The following is a 6,675-nucleotide window of genomic DNA, read 5'->3' on the forward strand; positions in this document are numbered from 1 at the left end:
TGAGATACACTGATTTAAACAGTCAAAACCAACATTTAAAAAATGAGATAGAATAGATTCAAACCAAATAGCATAAAAATACTGTGTGGGGAGAAAGTACATATTATGTTCATTTTCTACTGGAAAAGAGACTCAGCCATTTACTGAGCACCTACTCTGTGCCAGGCACTCTCTCCTGTGCCACAAGTACACCAGGCACAAAGCCCTCATGGATGAATGAGGCATCAAAGTGGGGGCAGACAGATGGCAAACAAGCAAATACATCAGGATTCCTCAGATGTGCTTTTAGGAGTGACTTGGACTCATAGACAGTGACTAGTGTCAGACCATGGAGGGGAGGGGCTACTTTTTCATCGATGAGAGAGAGAGAGGGCAAAGCGCTGATTTGTCGTTCCACTGATTCATGTGTTCCTTGGTTACTTTTTGTATATGCGCTGACCCAGATTGAACGGCAATTTTGGTTTATCGGGACTATGACCTTTCAATCACGTCATTGAGAAAGGACTGTCTGACAAAAAAAAGCATCTTGGCTGATGTTTGCAGAAAGAGGAAAAAAACAGTTATACAAATTCAGGAAGGAAGCACCTCAAGCAATGGCCTTGGAGTGAGGACGTGGGGGGTGTCACAGAAAATGCAGAGGTCTTTGAGGCTGGACTCAGTGAGTAAGATCGGAAGGAGAGGCGGACAGAGAGGTAGCCAAACACCAGCCCACCTGGGACCTTGTCAAAGGGAAACACTGATAGCACATCCAGGGGAAAGCTTTTCCAGGGGAAGTAATGGTCAGTGCAAAGGCCCTGAGGCCATGGATGCAGCTCAGTGGAGATGAGGTCACACAGTGGGGCTGGGCCAGGGCAGCCAGAGCTGCGGGGCCTTGGAGAAAACTTTAGAATCATTCCAGGTTCATGAGGTGGGGGTAGGGGGCGGCATTCAAGGAGGCCCTGCCTGGGCTGGGGGACAGGGCGAGAAGGGCTCTGTTCTGTTCGTTCTCCTTTCCTCCTCCCACCCCAGGCTCGCTCTCCTTTCCTTCTCCCACCCCAAGCTCGCTCGGACTGGGCGCACCACCTGCAGCAGGTTCATGCAGCCGGCCCCAGGTCCCCCAGGCGCCCTCCCAGCCCTGCTCTGGGCCAACCAGAGCTGGGCACGCGAGTTCGTGCTACTGGGCTTTGCACACGTGCCCGCACCGCGCCCTCTTCCTGGCCGCCTTCCTGCTCACGTTGCTGGGCAACGTGCTCCTTGAGCTCCTGCCCGCCCTGGACTCAGCCTTGATACGAGCATGTACTTCTTCCTGCGCCAGCTGGCCCTGCTGGAGATCTGCTTCTCCCTGGACGTGGTGCCTCGGCCACTGCTGACCCTGCTGCAGCCCGGCGGGGTGTGTCCCCTGCGGGCTGTGCCCTGCAGCTGCTCCTGGTGCTGTCCTGTGTCACGTCCAAGTGCTTGCTCCTCACCACCATGGCCTGGGACGGATACGTGGCCATCTGCAGGCCCCAGTACTACGTAGCCATGTGAATCCACGGCTCTGCCCCGTGCTGGCCAGCATGTGCTGGCTTCCGGGTGTCTCCCTGTTGCTGGTCTTCACCATCCGGCTATTCCACTTCCCCTTCTGCCACCCGTGGCATCCGCTACTTCTGTGACACTGCGCCTCTGCTGAGCCTGGTGTATGAGGACACCAGGGCGTTTGAGGCCAATGTGTTGGGGGCCCCAGTGCTGATCATGATTGTCCCCTTCTGTCTGATAACCATGTCCTACACCAAGATTGTGGCCACCATCCTGAGGGTGCCATCAGCCACCAGCGGCCACAAGGCCCTGTCCACATGTGCCTCCCATCTGGTCATGGTCACTGTTTTATGGCACAATGGGGGTCATCCACATGCCACCCAAGGCCAGCTCTTCCCCGGAGATCAAGCAGGTGGTGTGCCTCTCCTACACCCTGGTGACCTCCATGCTTAACCCACTCATCTACAGCCTTCGGAACAAGGAGGTGAAAGCCGCTCTCCACCAGGTGTGTCCTCAAAGAAGAGGGACCCATAGTCCCTGACTCTTCCTCCTGTCCTCTGCTGGATGCCCCTCCGTGTGGGGGCGACTTCTCTCTTGAGTCCCCCCGGTGCCACGGACACGCCTGAATGAGTAAATATGGCCGAGACAAGATGAGATCTGTTTGGGGTGGAAGGTGGGCTGTGGCCAGTTTCTCTGGGGAGACAAAGGCCAGCAGCGGCCAGTTTCTCCAAGGAGAAAAAGGCCCCGAGCGCCCTCCTCCATAGCCTTTTCTTGGGTTGTAATACACAGGAATACAGGGCGGCAAGGATCAAACTGTAGATACCATTACAAAGAAATCTGAGGGCTTCAGAGTCTGAGTCGGTGTCTGTCGGGAAGAGAGCTGCAGAAACTTTGGGAGACATACTCATTTCCTCTCAGACCCTTATCAAATGAATGAAAGCACTCTTAGCAGAGCAGATTTCACAGGTTTATCAGCACATCTTTGTGGTGCCAGATTTTTCCCCAGGGCACACTCTGGCCAGGCAAGGAGCTGCACCTCTCCCCAACAGGTATTCAGGCTTAAGGGGATTAGAGCCAGGAAGGGCTTCTCCCAGAGGACATGGGGACTCACTCAGGCTATGTCAAAGCCAGGGGGCGAGAGTCCATTGCTCTTTGTTGCAGCCCCCCCACCAGTCCTTCCATGAAGGCCTCCCAAGTGATCAGTGTCTGGCTTAGTTTGCCCCCCGCTGTGAGAATTCTTACCCATCATTGACTTCCGACCAAGCTTTGGGGGCAGGGAGAGGAACTGAGGCAGCATTTGCTACCAGAAACAGGCTTTGTCTCCTATGGCTGGCATTCCAAAGGTCGTCTCTTGCCCTTAGCCACAAGGGGTAGAGATACAATTCTTAAAATCAGGCAGAGCGGTCTACAACACCTCCGTTACCTGGAGGGGTTTTTAGTGCCTCAGAGTGCACCAGCTTGAATTCTTTCTGAGCCTCCTCTGGTAGTTCCCTGTTTTGACAATGTAGGGTGCCAACATCCCTAATGGCTGTCTTGAATCCAGCCGTCTTCCAGGCGAGTATGATAGGGTTCTGTTCCTGGGAGTAGAGCAGGAACTGTACCCATGTTTAAAAGCAGGGTAATAGCACAGGTCATGTGTGAAGTCCTGTTGCTAGCTTTAGCAACTATAAATGCACACACCCTGTTAAAATTGAATTTCAATTCAGCCAATAGTTTTTCAGCATAAGTACGTTCCAGGTAAGAATTTTTTTTTGCAATTGTTTTTCAATATAAATACGCTTTCCTTTTTCATGACTGGATAATATTCTATGGTGTATATGTACCACCTCTTCTTTATACATTCATCCTTTGATGGATGCTTAGGTTGGTCCATAACTTGGCTATTGTGAATAATGCTGCAATAAACACAGGAGTGCATGTATCTCTGTGATATCCTGTTTCATTTCCTCTGGGTATTGATTGACCAAGAAATAGGATTGTTTTATCATGATGCAGTTCCATTTTTAATTTTTTGAGGAAACGACAAACTGTTCTCCATAGTGGCCACATCAGCCTGCATTCCCACCAACAGTGTATGAAGGTTCCCATTTCTCCACATCTTTCCCAACATTTGTCTGTTGATTTATTGACGATGGCCATTCAGATAGGTGTGAGGCAATATCTCATTATGGTTTTAATTTGCATCTCTCTCATGATTAGCAATGTTGAGCACCTTTTCATGCAGCTGTTGGCCATTTGCATATCTTCCTCTTTGGAAAAATATCTGTTAAGCTACAATTTTAACTATATCTGTGCCATGACTAAACTGTGAGTGGCCGTGTCCATTTCTACACATTATTTTTTCCTCAGCACCTGGCACCATCTCCAGCACTTAGCAGTCACTGAGTAAATATTTGCCACAGGAATAAATGAAAAAATGAGTGACTCTTCATATGTGTCCTCTGGACATCCCCTCTTTGAGGGGACAGGGTCTCCCACAGGGCAGACTGTAGCAGACCCTGTCCAGCAGAGTCTGCCCATTGTGGCTGACAACAAGAATCAATGCACAGGTGACAACAATCCTGTGTGGAAAAAGGGAACTACTCTCTCAAGGGGAGAGTGTCTATGGTGCCTTGGCCACTCCCTCAAGAGGAGAGCGCCCTGACCCTTGCCTAGACAGGCTTTTATTGTTTTCCTGGGGTCTCACATCATAGAAAGATTTATTATCTATCACATAGAATATTATTGTCTACATTCTAGGTACAATCAAGGAGGGGGATGGCAATGAGCTCATTCACTCTGTCCTGGGGAGAGCTCACACAGGCTTTGGAAATTACCTTGAAGATAAACAATACATATTTGTTGCTTTAGGCCAGGGTGAGGGAGTTTTAGCAAGAGCAAGCCATAACAGTCTGTATGCATTTTCTAGGCCTGATTCCCACGGGAAAACTCAGTTTGAAGGTCTGGCTTCTGCCCATCACTTTGCATCTGTAGGTTTTCCATACAGAGCTGAGTCACATTTGCCAGGCCAAGACAAACCGGTCCCCTACAGCAGACAGCCCTGGTGTGATCCTCCAGTCCACTTTTGGGGGATCCATTGCTCCCCATCCTTGTTATTTCAGTTGGCGTTGACCTACCCTTGGGGCCACTACTATGTTTTAGCTCTGTGATTGGTTTTTGTTTCTGAGATTAACACAGGACTATGAAGTCCCTACACTGGTCAAATTGATGGAGACAGAAAGTAGAAGGGTGGGTGCCTGGTGCTGGAGGGTATATGTACAGAGCGTTTCTTGCTTTCCATCTAGTGAAGATCATCTTAGAAGGCTTTCTGAAACTTCATCTCAGTTACCACATTCTCCTGAAAGTTTCTTGTAAGTCCTCATACCAGACTAGCTTCCTCCCCCAGTCTCTGGTTCCCATCTGTTCCATATCCACCTTTGCCACAAACCTTCAAAGCAGAAGTGGGTTTCCAGTCAAGAAAGTGGTGTAGGCAGACATGGCTTGCCTCTTCACACAACCACATCAAAATTACTACTAAAATACAGAAAAACCATCACTCAGGAATGTCAGAAATCGAGCTGCATGGAAGTCTGACAACTATGGAATTTGAGAAGTCAAATCCATCCAGGCTAGTATGAGGGGTACTGATGTGCAATGAACTCCATAGAAATTCAGGAGGGATATCCTGGGAGCAGGAAGTCTCAGACCCACATCAGTCTCCCCTTCCCAGGATTCCAGGGAAGATAAGTCCGTACAACTTCTGGTTGCAAAAACCAGCAGGGATTGAGTCAGTGGAAGAAACTTCTGGAGCTCCAAGCAGTTGCTCTTAAAGAACCCACACAGATATGCTAATTGAAATAAAGGACAGCTTACAGAGAAACAATGGTAGAGTGGATGAAGCCAAGAATCAAACCAATGATTTGGAACATAAGGAAGCAAAAAAATAACCACACAGAACACAAGAAGAAAAAGAGCCCAAACAAATGAAGACAGTATAAACAGCCTCTAGGACGACTTCAAGAGGTGCAACATTCACTTCAGAGGGGTGCTAGAAGAAGAGGAAGAGCAAAAAATTGGAAATCTATCTGAAAAAATAATGAGGGAAACTTGCCTAATTTGGTGAAGGAAATAGACATGCAAGTCCAGGAAATACAGAGTCCCAAACAAGATGAATGCAAAGACAACCCCTCCATGACACATCATAGTTAAAAGGCCAAAGGTTAAAAATAAAGAGAGACTCTATTGTTTTTAAAAATATTTATTTATGTTTATACAGAGGGGAAGGGAGAGAGAAAGGGAGAGAAATGTCAGTGTGTGATTGCCTCTTGTGCACCCCCAACTGGAGACCTGGCCTGCAAGACAGGCATGAGCCCTGACTGGGAATTGAACTGGCGACCTTATGGATCACAGGCTGGTGCTCAATCCACTGAGCCACACCCTCCAGGGCAAGAGAGAGTCTTAAAAGCAGCAAGAGGAAATAAGTGAGTTATTAGATGGTTTTCAGATGAGGGGGGAGGGGGAGACTGGGTGAAGAGGTGAGGGGATTAAGTAGCACAAACAAGTAGTGATAGAATAGCCATGGGGAAGTAAAGTACAGTATAGGAAATGAAGTATCCAAAGAATTTATCCACATGACCCATGGACATGAACAATGATGTGGGGATTGCCTGAGGGAGTGGGAGTTGCTGGGTGGATGGGGGCAAAATGGGAAACTCAGGACAACTGTAACAACATAATCAATAATACATAACTTTTTAAAAGACCAGAAAATAGCAGAAGTGAAGTTTGGTAAATTTGTATGTTCCCAAGCATGCACAACACACTCTAGCACACAGTAGGGTATCAGGTGCACGCCTACCGACATGACCTAGACAGGGATTCTCAATGAGGTGTGCCATTGCCCAATAGAGATTAAAAAAAAAAAAGTTTCTCATCTGTCCTTGGATTCCACAGAGATTAGGGGAGGGAGGTCTCAGAGAGCTTGAGCTCTGGTGCAGAAGAGCTGGCTTCTCTGGCGCTGAGGACAGGACAGAGGCAAGGTGGTGTCCCAAGCCACACCCAGTTCAGAACCTGCTGTGGGGCTGTGTGGGGAGGGGTTTGGGAGTGGGGGAGTGTGAGGCGGATCTGGTGGGTACTCCTGTTCAGGACAAAGGACAGTTCCTTCCAGGCAGGTGTGACCTGCGGATCTCCTCTTCTTGTGAC

General features: G+C 48.8%; 1 pseudogene; it reads left to right on the forward strand.

Moving 5' to 3' along the window:
- The first annotated feature begins 1,075 nt into the window (after positions 1 to 1,075).
- LOC119035981 (olfactory receptor 10A7-like) lies at positions 1,076 to 2,035 on the forward strand (annotated as a pseudogene).
- The last annotated feature ends 4,640 nt before the right edge of the window (positions 2,036 to 6,675 follow it).

The sequence above is a fragment of the Artibeus jamaicensis genome, unplaced genomic scaffold (assembly GCF_021234435.1).
Source record: "Artibeus jamaicensis isolate MK-2021 breed Jamaican fruit bat unplaced genomic scaffold, CSHL_Jam_final contig_723, whole genome shotgun sequence".
Classification (NCBI taxonomy): domain Eukaryota; kingdom Metazoa; phylum Chordata; class Mammalia; order Chiroptera; family Phyllostomidae; genus Artibeus; species Artibeus jamaicensis.